Below are 26,121 nucleotides of genomic sequence, written 5' to 3'. Positions count from 1 at the left end.
AGCACATTGATATAAGGCATCATTTTTTTACGTGATCAAGTGGAAAAAGGAAATATATGTCTAAACTTCTGTAGAACGGAAAATCAAATTGCGGATATTTTTACAAAACCGTTAGAAAGAGAACAATTCGTAAAACTTCGGTTGGAAATTGGTTTGTTAGGCGACATGTGACATACATTAAAATTATCTCTCCTATATGATTGACTAGAGGTGAAATGATGCATATGTGTTCTCAAGTTTAAAAAGTCTAAATTGCCACATAAACAAGTGTGCCGTAAAACAATTGCTTTGGACTCTACATTTTGCATTAGAATTATTGTACATTGAGCTTTGCACCCACTTTATGTCTAATCTAAAGCACACTATGCCTCCACCTATGCAATTCTTGTCTCCACTTTTACTCCACCTCAACTCTTACCCACTCCCTCTTCAATACCCCAACCGTCCATCAAACAACCCCACTTTCCCATTTACCCACAACCCACATCAATATCCAAAGATTCCCTCAACCTCTTTCATCTCCCAAAAACCGTCAAAAACCATCACCCACATAATGGCTCCCAAAAATTCAAAAAGAAGAGAACTTCAAAACCTTCGAAATACTTTCAACCCCAAATACATAGCCCAGCAAAAAATGGCCACGCAATCCGCTGCAAGTATTGAAAAATCCGACAAACCCACCCCGTCTCCTACCAAGCCGCCAACAGTCAAACCGAGTATTGCACGAAAAAAATCCATGGTCACAAAGGCGGAGGCCGTGGTAGAGGAGGCCGTGGTGGATTAAAAAGAAGTCCACCAATCTCCTTAATGTTGGATTCCAATGTTGATTATGATTCCGAGGAAGATGAGGATGAGATGGTTGCTACTGTTGTTGAAGAAGAAAAAGAAAAGGAGGTAGTTGATGTTATTGAAAAAGAAAAAGAAAAGGAGGGTGTTGATACTGTTGAAAAGGAAAATAATGATAAGGAAGTAGAAGATGAGGAAAGAGAGAAAGAAATTGAAAAGGAAAAGGAAACAATGAGCGAAAACAATGCAAAAACAATTGATCCCCCAAATCAAGATTCTGAAACGGATGTCCTTCATGAGAAAGAGGCCACTCCCAACATTGAAAACATCAATGAACCCCCAAATGAAGACACTGTTGATGATGATTTCGAACCCCTTTTTCCCAAAATCTCCAAAACAAAATCCCAAATCAAAATGACTGAACTATTTGGAAATGATGACGATATTGCCAATGAAACCCCAACCCCGTCAAAGACAAAATCTGCAACCGGTTCCAAAAGAAAGAAGGAATCTAAGTCACGAACGGCAAAAAAACCGAGGTACCAACGAAAGAAAGAGGTGGAGCTTCCAAAGGAAGATGATGATATCATTGAGGACAAAGTTCCTCTCAATTCATGCACAGAGTTGATGGTCATCACTCATGATGAGCCATTCAAGAACGAGGTCCTCACTCATCTCAATTCTCTTGACCTCCCGATGACACCCTCGTGCTCACACGATACTTACATGCTGCTTCCATGGGGAGACGCTACAAGAAAACATGGTATGATTCTTCCCCGGCTTTTGAATTCTTCAAATCTGCTATTATTGGTCAAGGGTGGTTTAATCTCCTCGACAAACAATCTCCGGTTTACCTGTCAGAGTTGATTCAGTTCTATGCAACAGTCAAGGTTGATGTTGCTTCTGGTAATCTCTCGGCATTTATCAACCAAACACCCTTTGTCTTGACCATTGACCAACTTGCCTCTTACCTTGAGGTTAAAGCCGAGGGTCTTACCACTTTTCCTAAGACTACCTGGGGTGATATTGATGAAACCATGGCTAGTGAGGTTATGAGAACCCTTCGACCCGACAATGGCAGTGGCACCACCAACATATACGCCTATGAACTTCAAGCCCCTCACCGTTTCACCTTTAACCTTGTTCACCGAGCCATCTTACCAAGTAATAACAGTCGGGGACGATGTTCTCTTCTTGAGATGCTGCTTATTCACCACATTATCAAACATCGTCCCATCAACCTACCCCAACTAATCTTTCACCGTATCAATGAGATTGCCCCCGACCTCCAAAAAGGGAAATTTGATAAGAAGACTGTGATTCCATATGGTATGTGGTTGTCCATCGTCTTCATGAAAATGAAGACTGTCATGAAAGGTAGCCCAGGTATTGAAAAACTCAGTGATGACATGACCATGGGGTTGCTTTCTCAAATGACTCTGGCAATCAACAATGGGAAGTTAACCCGTAAGTTCTCGGGTAAAATCAAAACTGGTGCAACAGGTAGCTCAACTGGTGACATGGGTGTTGTTCTCGGTAAGTTAGACAAACTTATGAACATGGTGTCCAAATTGGTTGTGGACAATGAGACTCTTAAGGAAGATGTTGCTGAGCTCAAAACCTTGAATGAAGATCTTATTGAGCGTGTGCAAGCTCTTGGTGGTCACATGTCCGATGATGAATGAGGCATCCTTACCTATCCTTGCCTTCCTATGCTTTTGGCTCTCTGTTCTTAATTCTTATGCAAACTATGGGCTGTTCCTTTCTCTTATTTTGCACATTTGTTGTTGGTTTAATTAAGTACTACTTGAACATGTTTCCGTCCTTTCTCTTGATGATGTCAAGAGGGGGAAGTAGTTAAATTATGTGTTTATGTGTTACCTAACAACTCTTCGGCTAACGTTCACCGTAATTCTATCTTAGCTATGATGATTAAAAACGTTCTACTTAGGCCAAGCATGTTGACCCCCACTCACCTTGATCATGTTTAATTGATGATCTTACTATTTGGCTCAAAAACCGACTCACCATGGGCTTAGGGGGAACTTCACATATTTAAAACTTGCCATCATCAAAGGGGGAATTTGTTAGAACACACTTGGTTGATGATGCCAAGTTTCTTTATGATTTAATTGTTTACCTCTTAGTAAGTTTTAGCAAATTGAAGCATCCCATGGTTGCTTAAAGAAGTTCAAGATGATCAAGGTGAAGGACAAGTCAAGCATGCCCATAGTCTAGAAGAAATGTTGTAAACGAGGTAGTTAAGCATAATTCCTTTACGCATTAGTTATGGCAAAACCATGCAACAGTTCATGAGACTGTTGCACCATGGTTTCTGGTACCAACGTATGGAGATCTTTTCGTGAAAACTCACAAGTGTTTGAAACTCTTTGAAAAGCTTTTTTTTATGTTTAAAACAAACACTATTTTAAGCTGAAGAACAAGAGGAATATGTTTGCACAATAGCCAATCTCTTTTTGTACAAGTTGCTTTCTTTATGCTAAAAACATGACTTATGTTTTTTGTGCTTTATGGGGAACACCCCTTTTATCTTGAAAGAAAAGTAACCATCTTGAGTCTCTCAAAGAATGTTTGCTCTGCATATTTCTAAGCTGAAAACACACGCTGCAATCTTATGGGCAGTAGATTAAAGTAGTAATAAGACACTTCTCCTACATACTTCCTTTATCTATAAATAGCCAACTCATGTTTTCATTTATGGTAAGACTTGGAAAGAGCAATTCACTGTAAACACTTTGCAAAACTTTTCAGCATTCAAAGCATTGTTCATCAATCATTTGCAAAACTGTTTTCTGTTTTCAAAAGTCTTCAACTGTTTTTCAAAGCCGTAATAATCTCCAAAGTACCAGTTCGCTAAACTGTTGCATAAACGAATATGTTCAATGATTCTCGTGTTTAGGTCTTAATTGTAATCTCCATGTTCTTAAGTGAACCACTGAGATTCTGACTCTGTAAACCGTTGAGATAGAACCTTAAGTCTTGAAGCGGAGTAGCCTCGAGCAAAGAGAAAGTCTTGAAGCGGAGTAGCTTTAAGCATTGCAACCGGAGTAGGTTGGCGAGTTATTTCATTGTAATGGTTTAGTTAAGTTTGAGTAAATTTCTAAACTAGCAATAAAATAACGGTTGGACGTAGGCTCCGGAGTAGGAGCTGAACCAATTTTTAAATACTGTCTTGTTCGTCTATTTACTTTCGTGTTCTCGTATCACTCCTCTTTTACACGTTGATCTCACTCTCAGTGCCGTGCAACAGTCTCTCATACTGTTGCATAGACCTGCTGTACCGTTTGTAAACTTACAACTCATTAAGTTTCTCAAACTCGTATTAATAGATACTACTTGTGTTAGTCATTAACCAAGTCAGGGAGAAAATTTTAAAAGGTACACCTAATTCACCCCCTCCCCCTCTTAGGTGTTTATCGTTCTTAACTCTTCAACTTGCTTCATATTTTTTTCGGTTACATGCATCCAAGCCTACGTAATCTTGGTATTTGTGTTTAATTGGCCCGTGTCTCAAAATTCCACGTTCTAAGCTTTATCTAATTTGACTTCATGTGTCTCTAAATTCCGTATTATTTTCAATTTTAATGTTTTTCTTGTTAATTTGTATGATGACTTGAATACTCGGTAGATATAATGGAAAACCTCTGATATAATATAGTAGGTTTATGAGTTCTAACTAACTCTTTAATAGAGGTCTATTATTATTCAACTTCTTGGAAATATGTCTTTACGAAATAGTGATGGAAGCCTTGTTTTCTTTAGTACAATTAAAATAAAAGAGAGGTGAGGAACGTACATTAACGCGAAACTTGATGGGAATATGGTGGATATTTGAACTAAGTTAATATATACTCCTTCCATCTCAGTCGTTTGTTTATCTTGATTAAAATATCTCTACATAAAATAATAATAATAAAGGTGAACAAATAAGTAAGACAACGTAAGTAACGCTTCTAAATTGTTATGGTCATAATCAAAATACTAATAATACTAATAATTTTTCGAACAATCATTTTATAGTTGCGCGACACCCCATTCAGAGTATTAACGTATGTACAACTGATGATGCAATAGTGTCCCAAACTCCGCCAATCAATAAGAGTATATTACTTCGTGGTATATGCGTTCAAGTTTATGAATTAGGATTTAGGAGCTATGCTGCTTTTCTTACCCTTAATTGAAAATTTTGTATTAATGATGTGTAGATAGTAAGAGTTCCTCAATTTCGCATTACATGAGCTTCTTTTTTTGAGATCAGGGCCGCCCCGGAGTTTTTGGGGGCCCTGTGCGATATTTAATAACGGGGCCCTATGTCAATACTGTTCCAGTTTTTGAAGGTCACGCGCTAATATTTTCGTGTCAACCAAAAAAAAAAACTCTTGAATACCTTCCGTGACTTATTATTTGTTCTTCAATTTTTACAGCAAGAATAAACTAATTACATCCTTTATTTTAACTATCAAAACTTTTCTATATAAATGTAAAATAGTCCTCCATATATTATAACAGAAACCTACTCATTTATCATATTTATATTGTTGTTAGTAAATTTAGTGTTCAAACAATATCAATTTATATAATATTTTCAGTAAATAGACTATAATATTTTCAGTACTGGTTGTATAGAATAGAATCCGACATTTATAATGTGTTTAGATGAGCTTAGACCTACTGATCACGAGCTTTATTTGAAAGAATTCGAGCTCCATTATAAAAATACTGAACTTAAAAAATTATAATAAAACTAAAAAATAATATATATGAGTTTAATTAGATTTTAATTTTTGACATTAAAAAATTAAAGTATAAATAAAAAATTATAAAAGCTCAAAAACAAATATATAAATTTAGTTAATTGGTTATGATTGTACAACCAGTTGTATAATAGTATGAAGAAATATACAAGAATTTTATGGAAGTAATTTAAAAAAAAAAAAAATCATCAAAAGGTGAATTAGGCATTTAGGCCCACTTGAAAATTGCAATAATGCCCCTAAAAAAATGCAATACTGACATAGTGACATCCACTAGGGCCCCTACAACTTTAAAAAGTTTGAAAAATGCTTGCACCAAGAATTGATCACGGGATGCTCCCTTCAATTGCCAATGTGTCTACCGCTGCTTCAGAAGTATATTAGTCTCGTTGTATGCGTTCAAATGTACTAAATCAATTAGCAAGCTTTATAGAATTAGGCCCCCAAAATCGGAGGCCCTGTGCGGCCGCACGGGTTGCACACCCATAGGGCCGGCCCTGTTTGAGATAAACTTGTACATAACAAAGACAGAGGAAAAAAGGCAACCGAAAAATTAAATTTTTATAAAGGATTCAAACAAAATCCATTATGTACATTTTATAGTAATAAAGTATAATATTTTTAAGGTAGATCTAAAAAAATGAAGATTAAAACTTACATAGTAAAAAAGGTAAGAAATACAATAGTTGTGTGACGTACCATTTACAGGATCAATGTACAACTTATAATGCAATAGTGTCCCGAATTTCGCTAATCAATAGTATATACTATATATATATATATATATATATATATATATATATATATATATATATATATATATATATATATACGTTCAAGCATAGGAATTAGGAGTAGTATCGATGCTACCTTCTTGAATTATTCACCATGACGAACAGACGAAGTCGAGTAGCCTCTTAAGATAATTTCATAGTTATACCTGTGAACATGACGAATGCTTATTAGAAAAAAAATCAATACAAACTGCATGACAAAATTAGGTCTAATTAAAAATTTCAGCAAATCAAAGAGAAACCAAATCATCATAAAGAGAATAATAACCGATGCATCATGAAACGAAATTATTGTTTGAGGGATCAAATATGTATTAAATTGTGTGTTATATATTGAACATATAGTGTCCTAGGAGTAGTTTCATTGAAGAGAAGATAAAGTTTTCATTAGGACTCTAACCTATTATATTACTTATATAGTTAGCTAGTAGATAGATTAATATTAATAACCATAAATATACGTGTATATATATATATATATATATATATATATATATATATATATATATATATATATATATATATATATATATATATATATATATATATATATATATATATATATATATATATATATATATATATATATATACATTGATTTTATTTTGGCATAAATGATGTGCCAAAACTTAAGTGGAGTAACACACAATATGACATAAAAATGGGACAGATGATCCTCACTGCTTTTTAGGGAATTAATGGTCAAAGTTTACGAAATTTGACCCCAAAAAAGTAAATAAGAAGAACATCGTGTGATATAGAGAGGGAGTACTTTTTTTTAATTCGTGTAGTACATACGTGGCTTCATCACAATCACCCTAAGATAACTGGGGTTGTTTGATTGAGTACTTTGGAATAAACTGGAATGAAGTTTATCTATTCAAATGACCGGTCTATTTTCGGATGAAGTTATATCTGTAACGAATTCTAACTTGATTTTTTTTTTCATAAATGTGGTTTAAAATCCAATCTAAATTATCAAAATAAGGGTCGGTGTATTTAAAGCTATTTACATAAGATGTTCCACGTCATGAAAGTCTAGGGAAAAGTCTAGAGAAAAGTCGCTCAAATTTTCAGAGGCGGTTTGGAAAGTTTTGGCTTTCTTCTCGGTGTTCATTGTTTCCATAATTTTACACCAGTTACCTTCTTAACCCATCATCAACTTTATATATTTGTTGTAATATTTTATTTTGCCATAAATGACGTGTCAAAAGGTAAGTGGAGTAACATACATAATCAATACTATATATTAATTCCAGAAACCAAGGGACTTCAATGTAATTAAAGAAAGTTATACAAATTAATTATACTATATAGTTTTAAATCACTAGCACCGTGTGATGGACCCGATTAAGGGATCTCAATGCAAATATTATATAGTTTGGGTTAAAATTAAATTATATAGAAGCTTGGTAATTTTCCTAAACATTTGTAACATACTAAAATATGGTCAATTTCCTTAAAATAAAATAATTAATTAAGATGGTCAATTTCCTTAAAATAAAATAATTAATTAAGACGGTCAATTTTAAGGAGGCTAAAAGAAAGAAGATGCTTGGTAATTTTCCTAAATATTTATAGAAGACTAGAAGATGGTCAATTTCCTTAAAATAAAATAATTAATTAGTATAAACATGCACACTTATGGTATTAATTATTATCATCATAAAATTATATATTAACTTAAAATCTATGCAATTTTATTAAACTTTATAGTTTATTAGATGTATAGAGATGTTAATTATTTAACATACAAAAATATAATATAAGTAGGTTATAAATAATTCAAGCTAGATTCCATAATATATAATATTGCATAATTATTTCGATTTGATTTAATTTATATATGTAATATATTTATATAAATATATAATCCTCTTAAAATTGCATGCCTAAGTAGTACAAGTAATTTGGTCAGTAAAGAAAAGAACTGTAGTAACATTGGATATAGTTATATGATAGTAATCACTCATTTGAATAGTAAAAGTAACAATATTATCAGCGAGATTAGTGAAAGTGGTAGAAACAACAACGGAGTAGTGAAATAATCAATATTAATGCGGCAATAGTAAAAGTAACAATAATTACGGCGGGAGTAGTGAAAGTAACAATGATTACGGGCAAGTAGTGAAATGTTATTACTATTATTTCATTAATAAGAGTAAAATATTAATAGCGGGTGTAGTGAATTTGTCTCAAAATTTATTTCATCGTAATTTTAGGATATGTTATAGAAAAATATATTAATGATAAATTTATGGGTTATGCAACTTTAAGTAATTTTATTTAATGAAAAAAAAATTTAATGGTAAGTAGAGGTAGCCCGGACGAAGCCGGGCACCAATACTAGTATGACATTAAAGTGGGACAGATGATCCTCATTGCTTTTTAGGAGATCAATGGTCAAAGTTTACGAAATTTGACCCCAAAAAAGTAAATGAGAAGAACATCGTATGATATTGAAAGGGAGTACTTTTTTTTACTCCGTGTAGTACATAAGTGGCTTCCTCACAATCACCCTAAGATAATTGAGGTTGTTTGATTGAGTACATTGAAATAAACTGGAATGGAGTTTATCTATTCAAATGATCGGTCTATTTTCGGATGAAGTTAGATCTCTAACGAATTCTATTAGGAGATTGGATCTATATTTGGTCCGGCTATCATTAGGGTTGGCCATATTAGGGTTAGGGTTAAGATGGGAGGTATTATAAATACCTACCATATCAATGTAACACAACACAATTCAATAATACAAATACTTCTATGCAATTTCCCCCTCTATAGTCTTAATATGGTATCAGAGCCTCTTTCTTAAGGACTCTAAAAAATTGCTTCCCCTTTCTGTCGGTGGGAGAAATTATATGGCGCTCACCGGCAGGATTTTCGTTCAATTTCTAAAAAAAAAAAAATAGAAATTTATTCGTCCAAATGTCCAATGATGGTGTAATGGCAATTTGATAACACCACTGAAGTTATCAATGAAGGTTCTATTTATTTCTTGTCGTTCAACATTCAAACGGATGTTTTCGGTTGATCGAAATTTGTCATATTCCCACGAACTTCTTTTGCCGAAATATTAAAACAAAAAAAAAAGAAAAAGTGATAAGTGCATATTTTATATACGTTCACCCCCTATATTAGCTTCATTTTACATGTCATTTGGCACTTATCATAGTGTTGTAAGCTAATATTTGTTGTTCTAGTGTATTTGCTTGTCTTAACATGTTTTTGTAGGAATCTAAGCATTTAGAGGCTTTTTCCTATCATTTTATACACTAAGTTCATTAAGCTAATCAAGACCAAGTGTTGGACTAAGCATGGAGCATTGGATTGGGTTTTGCATGAAGAAATTGATGGATTAATATGAATAATGCAAATGTTGCCAACAAACAAAGTCAAAGCCCAAATGTTCAAGTCCAAGTCAAGGTGGAAAGCATAAGATTCCAACATGCTTAGGATGCTTTTTGGGAGCTCTAAAGATCATAGATGAGGCATTTACCCGGGTGATTAAGGAGCATTAAAGTATAAACTTTGGATTCCTCACGCAATTAATAGAGGAATTAAGAGAAAATACCCGGAAACACACGACCCCGATCGGGGCCACCTAACCCCGATCGGGGCCGCATGCATCTAGGCTTTTACGTTTTGCTTTCCTCTCCTATAAATAGGAGAGGTGTTCCAAGGTCTTTCCCATCCAATTTTACGTCCAAGTTTTAGTTTACAATAAGCCTTAAGCATTATAATTCTCTCAATAGTTTTCATATTAGTTTACAAATTAGTTAATCTTGTAGTTGTTCAAACATTTGGTTCTAAGTTATTTCAAGCTTTTGGTAATACATTGTTACAAGTTCTCTATTATTAAGGTATTTCTATTTCTAGTTTGCAATTTACATTTCTATCTTAGTTATCACATAGTTTATAATCAAGTATTCCATTTTACATTAGCATTGTTCTTTTCTCATGTTATATCATCTAATTAATATAAACCTTATAACCATGTTTAATATTTCTTACAATATAGTTTGCAATTTACATTTTAGTATGAGTAGCTAAATTTCCTAGTCTAAGGGCTAGGGGAGCCATGCGTAAAATTAACATATAAACATGATAAAATAAGTTAATAATAATATTGTTCATATTGCTTCTATCACATGCTTGCATCGTCACGTTTAATCGTTATTTAAGGCCTTATTCAAATGATTAAGTTTGTTCATTCGTTCTATAAGTCGAGAGGCACGGAATTGAATTAGACAAAGCATGTATAGTAGGACGACCTAGTCATGGACGAGAGTTTCTCTAGGACCCGGTCTATGGTCGATGCTAATGCCGCTAGGTGGGTATCTTTAAGCCTAAGCAATTGACAATGTTGTTAGTACCGAATTTATCATGACCATATGTTTATCTTTGCATGTGTGACCCGAACCCCTTAGACTCTCTTTTATCATATAATTTACATCATTATTGTTATTAATCATCAAACAATCAAACCAACCCAAATCGTAATCGACCTTGATAAAAATCTACCCATAGCAATTCACGAAGTAATTCCCGTTTCCTTGTGTTCGACCCCTATTGCTACATTAACTTGTTGTCTAGGGTAATTATCTTTGCATAGGTACGCGATAAGCCTATCAAATTTTGGCACCGTTGCCGGGGAAAAAGTTTTATTGCTTTTTGAATTGTCGATTTTTATCTTGTTTTATTTTGTCTTGGGGAACACTTGTTCCTTGAGACCGTTACTTATCATTTTCCTATAAATTGTTGTCTTATGCCCAGGTCCTCTCGTAGTGGAGAATTGCTTACACCGGATTCCGAGCCCGAGAAAACCTTTAGGAGAAGACGACGATTTTGGAAGGAAGTGAAAGAAGCCACTTCTCCCATACAAGTTGAAAGTGCTAGAAAGTCTTACTTAGACGATCTAGAGGTTCTTGAAGAGGAGGAGGTTTCTTGTTCATCATCTCCACCACCACCACCATCTACTACCAAAAAGATGGTGAGACTTTCCGATCATTCAAAGCCCACCGCGGCCATGCTTCCGGCCGGTATCACCACCACTCAAATCACCGCGCCGGAATTCGAGATCAAGCCGGCTTTCATTAGCCTTGTGGAGAGAAAGCAATTTGGAGGAAGTCCTTTGAAAGATCCCAATTTGCATGTGCAAAATTTTTGTGACTATTGCTCCATGATCCGTCAAACGGGCGTCACTCACGCCCAAATAAGGGAAATACTTTTCCCTTTCTCTTTGAAGATCAATAGCCTTGACCGCACCACCTTGGGAATCACCAATTGGGAGACATTGGCTCTTGCTTTTTATCAAAAGTTTTTTCCACCGGAGAAAACTCAAACTTTGAGGAGCCAAATCACCGGATTCCGTCAACAAGCTCTTGAGAGCTTATATGAAGCTTGGGAGAGGTACAAAGAGCTTCAAAGGCAATGCCCACATCATGGGTTAGATGATTGGTTTCTAGCAATAACATTCTATAATGGATGTTGTGCCGAGTCCCGAAGGATTCTTGATTCCGCCAACAATGGGCGGTTTGATCAAATTGACACCGATCTTGCTCATTCCACGATCGAATCTATGGCAATCCATGATGCCCAATATGTCAATTCCCGAGTTGTGCCACCCAAAGGTAAAGAAGAATCCTCTAACAACTCCGTTTTGCTAGCTCAAATTGCCTTGCTCCAACAACAATTGGCGGAGAGAAATGCTAAAGATTCCATTCAACAACTCAATGTCGTGTCTTCAACAAACCAAATCATTGTTTGTGACGGTTGTGGAGGTGCGGGTCATTATGCCGCTCATTGCCGAGCCCCCATCGAAGAGGTAAACGTTTTTCAAGCTTTAAGACAAAGTTCATATCCACCGAGTACATTTTCCAACACATATAACCCGAATACAAAATTTCACCCGAACTTGTCTTACAATAGCAACAATGTGCTTAACCCTCAACCCCCACCACAACAAAATGCCTATGTCCCTCAACAACAAAAGTATATCCCTCCACCGGGTTATCAAAATCAACAAAGGCCCCCACAAAATAATTACCAACAAAATCCACCACAAAATGGCCAACAAAACAATCAAGGAGTGGGTAAGCTCGAAGGCATGATAATCCAAATGCAAAGGGAATTGTTGGCTCAAATTCAAAAAAATGATCAAGCTCATAGTGCCGCGGTCAAGATGTTGGAACAACAAGTGGCTCAATTAGCCGCTTCTAGCTCTCAAAGGAAGAATGGTCAACTACCTCCCCAAGTGTGGACAGCGGGCCGCCCACGGGGGCGCTTGGTGAGAAGCGAAAACAAGCGTTTGCATTTTGTATGGAGTCGCCACCAATTTTTATGGGAAATTGGAACCGTTCGAATACCTCGTGTCATGTCAAGACACAAAGTAAAGACATGAACACTAAGCAATCGTTACCCTTAGCATTCTATGTCTAGAATGACTCTCGTGGATGCCAATGAACACGGGTGCTCACGGAGATCTGGAATAAGGGGTGAGGGTACGTATTAGGAAGCTCTTTTGATCGAACACCTAATCCCGCCCGCCTCGATAGCGGCCTCTACTAATGATTAGGGAGTTTATTCATACTTGATATATCGTCGGTTGTATGCATGCAATGCAACATCCATAAATTAATCCTAGCATGTGAAGATTTAACTAAGTCGGTTAACAACTAATTAGCATGCAATTGGGTCGAAGTAGGATTTAATGTTGATTTACATGTGAAAACATACAAGCAATAAAAGAAATACAATAATTATGAACTACAATAATGAAAATTACATTAATTACAATGGAATAGGCGATTTATGTCGAAAATACCTTTAAAACGGATAATTTGAGAAAAAGAAATAAAAGAAAGAAAGGAATTAACGAACAAGTCAGAAGGTAATAATACGATTAATAGTTAATTAATATGTAAACTAATTAATCTAGGTCAAGGCAGAAACGGAGTTCGTGACGAACTCATCCTGAACAAAGCGCAATGAGATCGCGCCCTGCGGAAGAGGCGCAGGCGATTCTTTGCGTCTGCTCCAAGGGTGAATTCTCGCACGGGCCGAATCGCAAATCGTTAATTTGAATTGATGAATTTAATGATGGGTTGAAATATTTACTCGGATGGAAGTGATTAATAGGTTAATTATATGTGAATGATGGTCATAAAAGCGATAAACGTGGATGAGATGAATCGGAAACGGATGTAAACGAATTAATTACATGAGATTATGATGAAAACATTAATGAGTCCTCTGTTGAAATAAGTCAATTAGGCTAAATACGACGGATATACAACGAATATGTGACGAACATGCGAATAAACAGATGAAAATTATATCAATGACGAATTCCAGAAACTCAATATGAACAAATTGAATCTCTAAAATCCGGGTTTGAATTTAATGACGAAAACCCGCAAATATGAATTACTTAGGATTTAAGTCGGATTTATGACGAATAAAACATGTTAATGATGATTATTATAATATACATGTGAATTATTATGATATTAAGACGAAGAAATAACAGATGAACAAATAACAAATAAAAAGAAGCGAATTACAGAGGACAAACGAAGAAGAAAAGAAGCAGGAACTGCGGCAGCCTCACGAAGAGGCGCAGCAGGAACTGCGCTCCTTCGAAGAGGCGCAGCAGTTACTGCGTCTTTTCTCGACGTCTGTCTACTGGAAATCCGCAAAAAAGAGTTTTAAAGCACGGTTTTAGAAATCGGTTTTAATGGTGTTTTCGACATAAATCTTACAATTGATGATACGATAAATAAAAATACAATAAATAAAAGAGGAATTACACCCTCAGACTTACATGTTGACGAAACGAGATGAACTAAGATATCGACTAGTGAATGCTCGACGCGAATGCAAAGAGAGTGCCCTCGTAAGAGGAAAACGATTGATTAATTAAGTTGATTGAGTGTAGTTGGTCAAATTGGTCGGTCATGCAACGGAGAGGCTGGTACCCGGAAAGATCCGAGCTTACGTGGTCGGAAATCCAAGCACGTAGGCGCCAATTAGTAAGAACAAAGTCTAGAATGCAAAGGGAGAAGAGAAGGGCGGACACTCGCGTGAGAAATATGAGGAACGAAGGCTCCTATTTATACTAATCACGTGAAGGAATAGGGTTTCGGAGACTCTTTGGAAGTGAATCTCGGAAAGATATGAAAAAGATACGAGAAATATGCGAGAAAGGGCACTGGGAAGAGGCGCAGCCCACTGCTGCGTCTCTTGGAAGAGGCGCAAAGACTGGCTTGCGTCTATTCCCAGGAGGTTTCCTCCTGCTGAAGAAAGATTTCCGCGTTTGAGTTATGGTAGGACGGAAATAATTCGTTTATCCTTAATATTTAATATGAATATTACGGAGATCTACTTGCTAAAAGATAAAATTTGTAAAATATGGAATAGAAATATCCTAACATTCCGAAATATTCGACTCGGATTTAACAGTTATCAGAAAATGGAGACGGTTTTTGACCCGGACTCCGAATGTACTCTAATTACTGCCAAAACGACCGTATCGGGACGTAGATGACAACTAAGAGGTCGACATTAATATTTGAGCAATCACCTGACGATAATCTTATGAACTGTCACAAATCGTTCCGCGTACCAAACATGCGGCCCAATCATCACCGGGTGGTTTGCGGGAGGTGCAGAAATGAGGTATCTACACCAAGGTGAGAAACCACATGAAACCGTTAATTCTATTTCCTTGAGAAGTGGTTCAAGCTATGATGGGTCATCCATGACTTTGGATGAAGAGGTGGTTGTTAAAAAGGCTAAGCTTGGGGGAAATGACAAAAGGAAGGCTAGTGAAGAGCCTATTGTTAAAGATCGTGTGCCATTTCCTCATCGGTTGTTGATGCTAAAGAGGAAGAGCAAGCTTGATGCCAAAGATGTTGGGTCTCCTATGCCCAAAGAAATTGATGAGGTGGTTGTTGAAGAAATTTCTCCTAATGCTAAGGAGAGTGATGCCGTTTCAAGAAAAATGGATGCTCCCAAGGAAAATGAGAAAGCGATAGTGAAAGATGTGGAGGATGCTCCTCCCACGGAAGTTGTTCAAGTACCATTTCCCCATCGTCTAGCAAAGCACAAGGAGGAAGGTAAGTTTGCTAAATTTTTGGAAGTTTGTAAGAATTTGCAAGTCACCATCCCGTTTATAGAATTGATTACCCAAGTCCCTTCTTATGCAAAGTTTATGAAGGAAATCCTCTCAAAGAAGCGATCCTTCAATGAGGTTGAGACCATTGCTTTCACCGAAGAGTGTAGTGCACTCTTACAAAACAAGTCTCCCCCGAAACTTAAGGACCCCGGTAGCTATTCTATTCCTTGCACTATAGGCAAATATACCATTGATAAGGCCCTTTGCGACCTAAGTGCTAGTGTAAGTGTCATGCCCTATTCCCTTTGTGAAAAACTTAACATGGGTGCTTTAAAATGCACAAGTATTACATTGCAAATGGCGGACCGCTCTTTAAAGCGACCCTTAGGTGTCTTAGAAGATGTTCCCGTCAAAGTTGGCAAGTTTTTCATACCCGTTGACTTCCTCATACTTGATATGGCCGAGGACCCACAAACCCCAATTATATTGGGTAGGCCATTTTTACGCACCGCGGGTGCGTTAATTGATGTGAAAAATGGGAGGTTGACATTGGAAGTGGGTGATGACCGGGTTTCCTTTAGCAAAAACAACACCATTAGAAGCCCAATGTTACAAGAGTCTTGTTATTTATTTAACACTATGGACTCTTCTTATGCCTCTACTATGCTTGGATTCTCACTAATGGATCCGTTGGAGGACGATGTTGGTGTTGTTTGCTTTGTAGGTGATGATGCTAAGGGCACTATTGCTAAGAGTGCCAAAAAGAAGAAAAAGAAATTTTATTTGAACAATTTCAAATGGTTGCGGAATGCCAAGATAGCTATGAAATGGAGCTTGGTTGGTGGCAAGCTCAAGTACCAAACTTGACTCAAATAGCTTCTTACGTCGTGCGGGACGTTAAACCAGCGCTTCTTGGGAGGCAACCCAAGCTTTTTATTGCTTTTATTTCTTTTTGTTTTTAATTTTCTGCAATTTATTGTTTTTGTAGATTAGTAATAAAATGTTCGACTTGATGATGTTTCTTTTTGTGATTTTTAGGTGAAAATGAAGGAAGAAGAATTAGAAGACACGCTTCCCCATGCAACAACCCCGTTCGGGGACGTGGTTTTCGAAAAAGAGAAGGAAATTGAATCAATTGCGGAAAAGGGTCAAAGCATGAAGAGAAGGTCAACCCCGATCGGGGTTGGTGTCCCCGATCGGGGTCGTGGTTCTGTGATTTCCCGACCTTCTTTTTATACGGGTGAAAAAAAAAGGTGATCAAATTCTTTCGATTATTTTCACCCCCGATGGTATTCTCTCTTCTTTTCTCTTCCATATTTCTGTAAGTTCTTTACCTTAATCACAAAGAAACATTTTCATCCCCCGGATTCATGCTAGCTTGGGGGAGTTTAGCAAGTCGAGTATGTTTTTAATTGCTTTGCATATTAGTTTAGATCTTGCAACCCATTAAACATTATCTCTAGTCCTTCCTGTTTTGTGCCTTGAGCCATTTTCATGGTTTGATTGGGTGATTTGGATAGTTGGCACATTGAGGACAATGTGTTGTTTAGCTTGGGGGGAGATATTGCATTTGCATATAGTATAGTTTGCATGTAGTTTGCATGTAGTGTAGAAATTTTGAAAATTTTTGGGAGAAATTTTTGCTTTGTGCTTGCTTGTAGTAGGTGGGAGATGGAGAATGAACCGAATAGGCTTGATCTTAACTTGTGGCAAGCTACAAAATTGATAAGGTAGAGCCTATCTTTGACCGATGCATTCCATATCCGGTCTCTCTTAGGTGAGTGTAGGTCTCCTTATGATGTGTGTTACATCAAAACGCACAAGTATGGTCTTCATGTCATCTCTTGGTAAGCATGCATTCATTTGTTATAGCATTTTGGAGCCATTCACATGAATATAATTGCCTTCTTGACCCCTTCACAAACAATTTTCCCTAGCTACATTATAACTTGCCTACCTTGTTGAGCTAGTAGCTTTGTTTGGTTTTGTTTGGGTGCTCAATTGGGATTTGTTTCAAAGTTTGAATATCATGTGAGCTTGGTCTTAATGCTCAAGAAAAAAAGAAAAGAAGAGAAAAAAATGAAAAAGTTGAAGTGATGTAATTGGAAAATGAAAAAAAATGAAAAAATGAAGATGGAAAACTTAAATGAATGAGAAAAAGCATGAAAATGAAAAAAGAAGTATGCATTGAAAAGGAAAAAAAAGAAGAAGAAAGGATGTGAAAAACTCTCAAGCATTATTCATATATTTTGGAGAGTTTTCTTATGGTTTGAATTGCAAAATTGGGTTGGAATTGGGATTGAGCACCTTTACAATTTGGTAGTTGCTAGCTTAACTTAGATCCACATTACCATAATTCATTTGTTCCCCCTTCTTACCCATGTTTATTTGTCTTCTTCCTACCCATTTGGCTTCTTTATCATGCTTGCATTTGATTGTTTTGGCTTGCTAGTTTTGATTGATTACCATATTAGATTGCGGGCACATTATTATAAGTCGAGGATAGTTGAGTGTTTATTCACAAAATTGCCCTTTCACATAAAAAGAGTTTGAGTGTCCCGTGAGAGTCCATAAGTCAAAAGATCATGCAAGTGCTTAAAGGTTCATTCAAAGTTTTCTATGCTACGCCGTCATGTAAATCTCAACCATGCTTTGCTTTATTCCTTGCCCATGTTGTTTCGGGTTTCTAAATCATTATGCTTAGCTTGTTTGGATATTGCAATTGATGGGATTTGGTTTCTTGCTTGGGGACAAGCAAGGGTTTAGCTTGGGGGAGTTTGATAAGTGCATATTTTATATACGTTCACCCCCTATATTAGCTTCATTTTACATGTCATTTGGCACTTATCATAGTGTTGTAAGCTAATATTTGTTGTTCTAGTGTATTTGCTTGTCTTAACATGTTTTTGTAGGAATCTAAGCATTTAGAGGCTTTTTCCTATCATTTTATACACTAAGTTCATTAAGCTAATCAAGACCAAGTGTTGGACTAAGCATGGAGCATTGGATTGGGTTTTGCATGAAGAAATTGATGGATTAATATGAATAATGCAAATGTTGCCAACAAACAAAGTCAAAGCCCAAATGTTCAAGTCCAAGTCAAGGTGGAAAGCATAAGATTCCAACATGCTTAGGATGCTTTTTGGGAGCTCTAAAGATCATAGATGAGGCATTTACCCGGGTGATTAAGGAGCATTAAAGTATAAACTTTGGATTCCTCACGCAATTAATAGAGGAATTAAGAGAAAATACCCGGAAACACACGACCCCGATCGGGGCCACCTAACCCCGATCGGGGCCGCATGCATCTAGGCTTTTACGTTTTGCTTTCCTCTCCTATAAATAGGAGAGGTGTTCCAAGGTCTTTCCCATCCAATTTTACGTCCAAGTTTTAGTTTACAATAAGCCTTAAGCATTATAATTCTCTCAATAGTTTTCATATTAGTTTACAAATTAGTTAATCTTGTAGTTGTTCAAACATTTGGTTCTAAGTTATTTCAAGCTTTTGGTAATACATTGTTACAAGTTCTCTATTATTAAGGTATTTCTATTTCTAGTTTGCAATTTACATTTCTATCTTAGTTATCACATAGTTTATAATCAAGTATTCCATTTTACATTAGCATTGTTCTTTTCTCATGTTATATCATCTAATTAATATAAACCTTATAACCATGTTTAATATTTCTTACAATATAGTTTGCAATTTACATTTTAGTATGAGTAGCTAAATTTCCTAGTCTAAGGGCTAGGGGAGCCATGCGTAAAATTAACATATAAACATGATAAAATAAGTTAATAATAATATTGTTCATATTGCTTCTATCACATGCTTGCATCGTCACGTTTAATCGTTGTTTAAGGCCTTATTCAAATGATTAAGTTTGTTCATTCGTTCTATAAGTCGAGAGGCACGGAATTGAATTAGACAAAGCATGTATAGTAGGACGACCTAGTCATGGACGAGAGTTTCTCTAGGACCCGGTCTATGGTCGATGCTAATGCCGCTAGGTGGGTATCTTTAAGCCTAAGCAATTGACAATGTTGTTAGTACCGAATTTATCATGACCATATGTTTATCTTTGCATGTGTGACCCGAACCCCTTAGACTCTCTTTTATCATATAATTTACATCATTATTGTTATTAATCATCAAACAATCAAACCAACCCAAATCGTAATCGACCTTGATAAAAATCTACCCATGGCAATTCACGAAGTAATTCCCGTTTCCTTGTGTTCGACCCCTATTGCTACATTAACTTGTTGTCTAGGGTAATTATCTTTGCATAGGTACGCGATAAGCCTATCAAAAAGAAAAAGAAAGAAGCAATCTCTTCCTTTTCTTTTGAAATTTAATTTAAATTCTCTTCTTCAAGGGGGTATTTAAATTGATATATTTGGAGTTCCAAAAGATCAACGTTCTCCAAATTTTGAAATTAACGGATAATATTTTATTGATATTTGTCAGGTTCGATTATGGTTCCTCCAAATTAACTCATACTTTCGACAAGTCCGGAAAAAATAATGTTCTTGTTCGAAGAAATTTTTTAGCGAGTCTTATACTCATTTATCTTACCAACCAACCAACCTTGCAGAGATGAAGAGAATTAATGAAGATTGAAGAAGATGAAGATTTCATTTTTTTATGTACTTTTTTCTTTGTATTTCTCCAATCGTAAAGTTCGTACTACGTACTGCCTTTACGATTGCGAGAGGGTATTAGGGGATTGGACCTATACTAGGCCCGACTACCATTAAGGTTGGCTATATTAGGGTTAGGGTTAAGTTGGGAGGTATTATAAATACCTACCATATCAATGTAACACAACACAATTCAATAATACAATTCCTTCTATACAATTTCCCCCTCTATAGTCTTAACAAATTCTAACTTGATTATTTCTTTTTTCGTAAATGTGGTTTAAATCCAACCTAAATTACCAAAAAAAGGTTCGGTGTGTTTAAAGCTATTTACATAAGATGGTCCACGTCATGAAAGTCTAGGGGAAAGTCGCTATGCCACTTAGCTACTTATCCATTTCCATTTTTATTTAAAGTGATAAGTTAGTCGATATGACATATTGACCGGAGTACCAAAAGTTGATTGGTGTAAGTGATCAGGCCTTTTATCTCTTAAATAAATGGTTAGAGGTTTGATTCATTACTCTTACGAATGAATAAGTCAAACTTAAGGGGTCAACTCATTAGTCACCGCTTTCGGTAAAGGATACTAATAATTCCGATCAACACCTATTAGAATCGGAGAGAGAGGAAAACATAGAGAAATCGTAGTATTATTTATAATCGTTCGTGTTTCTAACTATTACAATTACGATGTATATATAGTACTATCGAAGATCTCGTAATATCGGTAACCAAATATATTATAAGCTAGAAAATCACAGCATTATTCTATACGATATATTTGAATATATCGTATTTCCTAATTATGATATGTCGATATCTTAGCATATCGACACATATCTCTAACATCCCCCCTCAAAGCCATGGTAATTTGTCGAAATTTCCATTAAACTACTACAGATACAGGCTATAACAACGGGTAAAAACCGTTGTAAAAACAAAAAGGGGACGTTGTTAAAGCGGCCGTTGTAAAAGGTATTTACAACGGTTAGGTTATTTACTTAAACCGTTGTCGAAAGTATTCACCACGGTTAAAAGCCGTTGTTGTTGCGTGTAAGCCGTTGTGGAAAGTGTTTCAAAAATTTGGTGGAAATAATATAACAACGGTTGTCATATGTATAACCGTTGTTGTAACTTTCTCTCCAAAATTGTGAAGACTTTTAACAATGGGTATATGCTATATACCCATTGTTGAAATTTGTAGTAACAACGGTTCTTTGTTTAAAACCCGTTGTTGTAACTTTCTCTCCAAAATTGTGAAGACTTTTAATAACGGTTCTTCGTTTAAAACCTGTTGTTGAATATTATGCGCGGTATTTGTGAAAGGTATTCACAACGGTTTTTTTTAGTAACCGTTGTGAAAGGTATTCACAACGATTTTTTTTTAGTAACCGTTTTTATTACGAACTCCTAATGTTTTTAAAAATTAAATTTATTTCATGCCATTCAAAAACCTACATATATCAAAGAAGACCATATACCAAAGACCAAAGATAAATCACAAATTTGGGTTCATCGTAACTCAATAGATTCAATTCAACCAAAACAAAGAAGATTATATATATATATATATATATATATATATATATATATAAGTCGAGATCCCATGAGAATCGAACACTTCGGTGAAATCAGGTGAAACGACCCTCCTCCCTTGGATTAAAAGTGAATTATACGGCTGATATTTGCGCTTATATTAAATTCACTAATTAAATAATCATTCAAGCCCCACCTGATTCCTTGGTTTTGTGCAACTTCGATTCAATTGCAATTTTCTTTTTAATTCACCATACCTGACACTTACTCACCAAACATTTTAACAATAAATTAAAGACTGACACTTACTCACCAAACATTTTATTGAATTCAATTAAAACCCACATCCCTCGAACAACACAGCAACTCTCCTCCCTCTCTTGTCAACTACTCATTCTTTTACCACCTGACACCGGCGTCGGAGATCCGGCAGCGGCCACGAGCATACACTCCGACAGCCCATCGCCGCTCTTCCCACACTAATATTTCCCTTGTCCATATACACTACATCACCGCCTTGTCTAAGGCGAATAATCACCGTCGCCGATGCCGACGACTTGTATTATGTCGGTTGGATTCATAATCTCATGTAATAGATACATCCATCAACGCTGCCGATAATGTATTTATCACTAATGCTCTTCGACTCGTCAGCTGCTTTACACCGCCGCATTTTCATCTTTGTCCGGCATCTTCAGTATCTCCGCCGCCACATCAACGGACGAAATTATAGCGGCATTTCAATTTTGATTTATTTAATAACTATTCATCAGGGGCGGCCGGTAAAATTTGAAGGCCCTGTTCCAAATAATATTTTGAGGCCCTAAGTATATCTTTGTGATTTTTGTTAACAAAAAAAAAACACATCTTCACTTTGTCCTATTTATACTTTTTCATTCGACTGTTTTTTTATTTTGTTTTTGTGTGTGGATAATTTAAGAAAAAAGCGAAAAAATAATAATTTTACTCATAATTTAAGTAAATTTGGCTAATAAATGAGATAAAAGGAATACTTGTATTTATTTACATTATATTTAGATGGATTGAGGGAAACAATCGCATTTTCCTTAATATAATCTGAAATGTGATACTAGTAATTATTGCATTGGACGGTTACACTGTGACACGGTCTTATTAGATAAAAAACAATATTTCATTTTTTAGGGTTAATTAATTTTATTATTATAAAATAGACCATCTTATGTGTGAGATTGTCTTATTCATTTTTTCGGGTTAATGAATTTGATAAAGAAGACTACTAATGAACTTAAATAAGTGTACTAAAAAAAAAATTAATGAACTTATATAAATAAACAATTTAATAAAGAAAGAGAGGAGGGGGGAGGGGTGTGTTGATTGGTGAGGCCCAAATACTTAAAAAAAAAAAGGAAAAACATGAGGCCCACATTGAAAACAAAATAAAAAGGGAAAAAGAGTCACTCATAAGAGTCGAACGCAAGAAGTGCTGGAAGTAGGGTTGGAGACTTTACCACTGGAACAAATGGTACACCAAGTGTTATAATTGCAAATTTTTTTTAAATTATGAGGCCCTCCTCTCTGTTGGGCCCCCGTTCGGCGAACCGAACTGAACACCTAATGGGCCGCCCCTGCTATTCATAGTGGCTGAACAAAATTTGTGTATTTAGTTTATAAATTGATGTATCTGAGATCAATTTTAATGTACCTAATCACATAATTTCGTGTATCTATGTCAAGATACACTAAAACAATGGTTAGATACATCAAAGCTTAATGTAGGTACGTTGAAATAGATGGGAACAAACAAGGGGCGGCAGTGAGGTAATTAGATCTGGATGGTATACGGCAAAGATGAGGGTAGTGAGAGACTGAGAATGAAGACAAATGTTTAGCCATGTTATTTCGTGTGGCCCAAATTACGGTCGGGGATGTTTATCAGTGATCGGCGGCGACGACAGTAGGTGATGGGTTGATAGAGCTTAAGGAACAGGGGAAAGTTGGGGTAGGATAAGATGGGATAGCCGTGATTTTTTTTCATCCTGGTGGTGTCATGATAGTGCGACGGCGTCTGGGTGGCGGTGGTGTTCGTCGGCGTCATCTAGCGGTGGTGGTGACTGGTCGTGACTCGTGGTGGTCGCCGGTTTTGGTTGTAGATCAGGATGAGGGAGAGGGAGTTTATAAAACTATAAGAATGAGGGAGTTTGATTTTGGCAGTTACCCGTGAGATTTTATTTAAGTTAGTTTGTTCTCACCGTTCTCACCGAATAATCGTTCTCACCGGATCCTAAATCTATATATATATATATATATATATATATATATATATATATATATATATATATATCTCGGGATCTCGTGAGTTTGGTTCTTATGGTGAGTTGTGAGTTTGAAATCTCAATCATTGGTTCAAAGGAAATCAACGGCCGATCTGAAATATTTCATGGTCACTACTCACTATATAACGCTCAAGTCTCCACAAGTCAACAAATAAAACATTCATATTAAACTCTCTTTAGCCTTCACTCTTCACCTTCCCACGTTCACCAAATCCAACCTCCATCGCCGTCACAGCAACTCAGCAATACCAGCGTCGACGCCTCCGTCAACGGCGACGTTTGCGGGGCAAAGATGAGTTTTAAACTTTCATTCACTCTTCTCTTCAGAAATCAAAGCCGGTCTTCAGTTCCCGGTCGGTCGTATTGGAAGGTACTTGAAGAAAGGTCGCTATGCTCAGCGTGTCGGATCTGGTGCTCCGGTTTACTTGGCTGCTGTTCTTGAGTACCTTACTGCTGAGGTATATATACAATTCAACTTTAATTTTTTTTTTTCCGTCTCGGTTTTCCCGATCATTTATTTATCTTTGAGTAAAATAAGTTCACTAAGAATGTAAAAGCTAAATAAATTGGAACGATTGAATTTGATTAAATCGATCTCTCTTGCTACAAATTCTAATTCCGACACTGAATTTAATGAATTACTAGGTTTTTCTAGCTCATTTTGCTCAAAAAGTCATTAATTAATTTTAGTTCTTGATTATATTAATTAGAACTACTGATTAATTTTGATTAATAATGTGAATTAGGTTTTGGAATTGGCGGGAAATGCTGCACGTGACAACAAGAAGAACAGGATAATCCCAAGGGAGGGAAAAAAGTAGGAAAAAGGACTGCCAAATGCAAAGGAGCTGGTACCCAGACTCCAATATCAAATACTGGTCAGTATGTGATGGTGATTGTTCGTAAGCTCTCTCAGAATGTTTGGGGAAGAACTCTAAATGATTATTTTGATTTGACATATAAACTCACAGGTCCTCCAGGCAATGAACTTACTCCAGTTGGTGCTAGTCGCAATGATAATTCCCTTGGTAATTGACCTGACTTATACTTTGGTTCGTTTTGCTGCAGGAAGCTCAGATTTTCATAGGATAACCAGAAGCTGGAGCTTGAGCTTGAGCTATAGAATCAGAGAATAGGCGTAAAAGGTTAGTTGTAGAATCAGAGAATGGAAGTTTGTTTTTGGTTGTTCAGAAAACTATGTGTGAAATGGGAGAGATTAAGATGTCATTCAATGTTTATTTGTTTCGTAAACAACAAAAGTGGGACAAACTTCGTCTTGTTCCGGGTTTTATTTTGTTTGTGGGTCACGACTTTGCTTTCACAACAAACAGCAAAGCTTTCCCATGATGAATGGTCTGCCGGTCTCTATTAGAAGGTATACATAGAGACATGTGCATTACTGCATCCTAGTTGCAGTACCCCTTTATTAGAAAGTATACATAGAGACATTAAGCAAGTGCCAATTTGCCATGATGAATTATGTTTGAACTAGTCCATGATTTGTTAGGCCAGCTAGAGGTTGCATCCTAATTGCAATACCCTCTTAATAGAAGGTTTACTCGCGATTTTGTGTTTTGTTATACAAGCGGCATATTGAATTCCTGATCTTTGACTGTTTAACGATGCGCACTGCAGAAAGCTAGAGTAGTAAGGCAAGAGCTTACAAAGTTGAAGAAACAAGCTGCATAAGTTGGTTTGTAGAATGCAATATTTTGTTTTAATTATCTGACCTTCGCCTGTCAGCTTTAGAGAATTTTTGTACGAAGATATTTCAGTTCAGATGCCCATTGTCGAGTATTTCTTGTGCTACTTTTGGTTATACCAAGAACTTGTTTGCCTAAGTAATAATCTACCGTTTTTTGTTGGATCAACTTTTTTAAAGTGCCCATCAGAATTCAAGATCAAAATCCCCTGACTAACAATACCACCAGAATAACAGCACAATAACACGGGGTAAAAAAGAGTAAAAAAAATCAAAAGTAGTAAAAAAATCAAAGTGACAATCGGAATAATATCACAATAACACCAGGAATAATAAAGACAATAACACGAGGTAAAAAAAGAGTAAAAAAATTAAAAGTAGTAAAAAAATCAAAGTGACACCGGAATAACATCACAATAACACCAGAATAACAGCACAATAATAC

The 26,121-nt window shown here is 36.0% G+C and overlaps 1 long non-coding RNA gene and 1 other non-coding gene across 2 annotated transcripts; one reads left to right on the top strand and one right to left on the bottom strand.

The window, feature by feature from the left end:
- Positions 1-11,702: 11,702 nt before the first annotated feature.
- On the bottom strand, positions 11,703-11,809 carry LOC141589272 (small nucleolar RNA R71). The gene has a single exon (XR_012520219.1). It is a non-coding gene; the product is annotated as a small nucleolar RNA R71 (small nucleolar RNA).
- Positions 11,810-24,791: 12,982 nt separating this feature from the next.
- Positions 24,792-25,847, top strand: LOC141586542 (uncharacterized). The gene is made up of 2 exons (XR_012519567.1): positions 24,792-25,119; positions 25,610-25,847. It is a non-coding gene; the product is annotated as an uncharacterized LOC141586542 (long non-coding RNA).
- Positions 25,848-26,121: the final 274 nt, after the last annotated feature.

Source organism: Silene latifolia, chromosome 6, assembly GCF_048544455.1.
Source record: "Silene latifolia isolate original U9 population chromosome 6, ASM4854445v1, whole genome shotgun sequence".
NCBI classification, from domain to species: domain Eukaryota; kingdom Viridiplantae; phylum Streptophyta; class Magnoliopsida; order Caryophyllales; family Caryophyllaceae; genus Silene; species Silene latifolia.
Note: the sequence above shows the minus strand (reverse complement) of the source record. Positions and strands in the feature narration are given on the sequence as shown.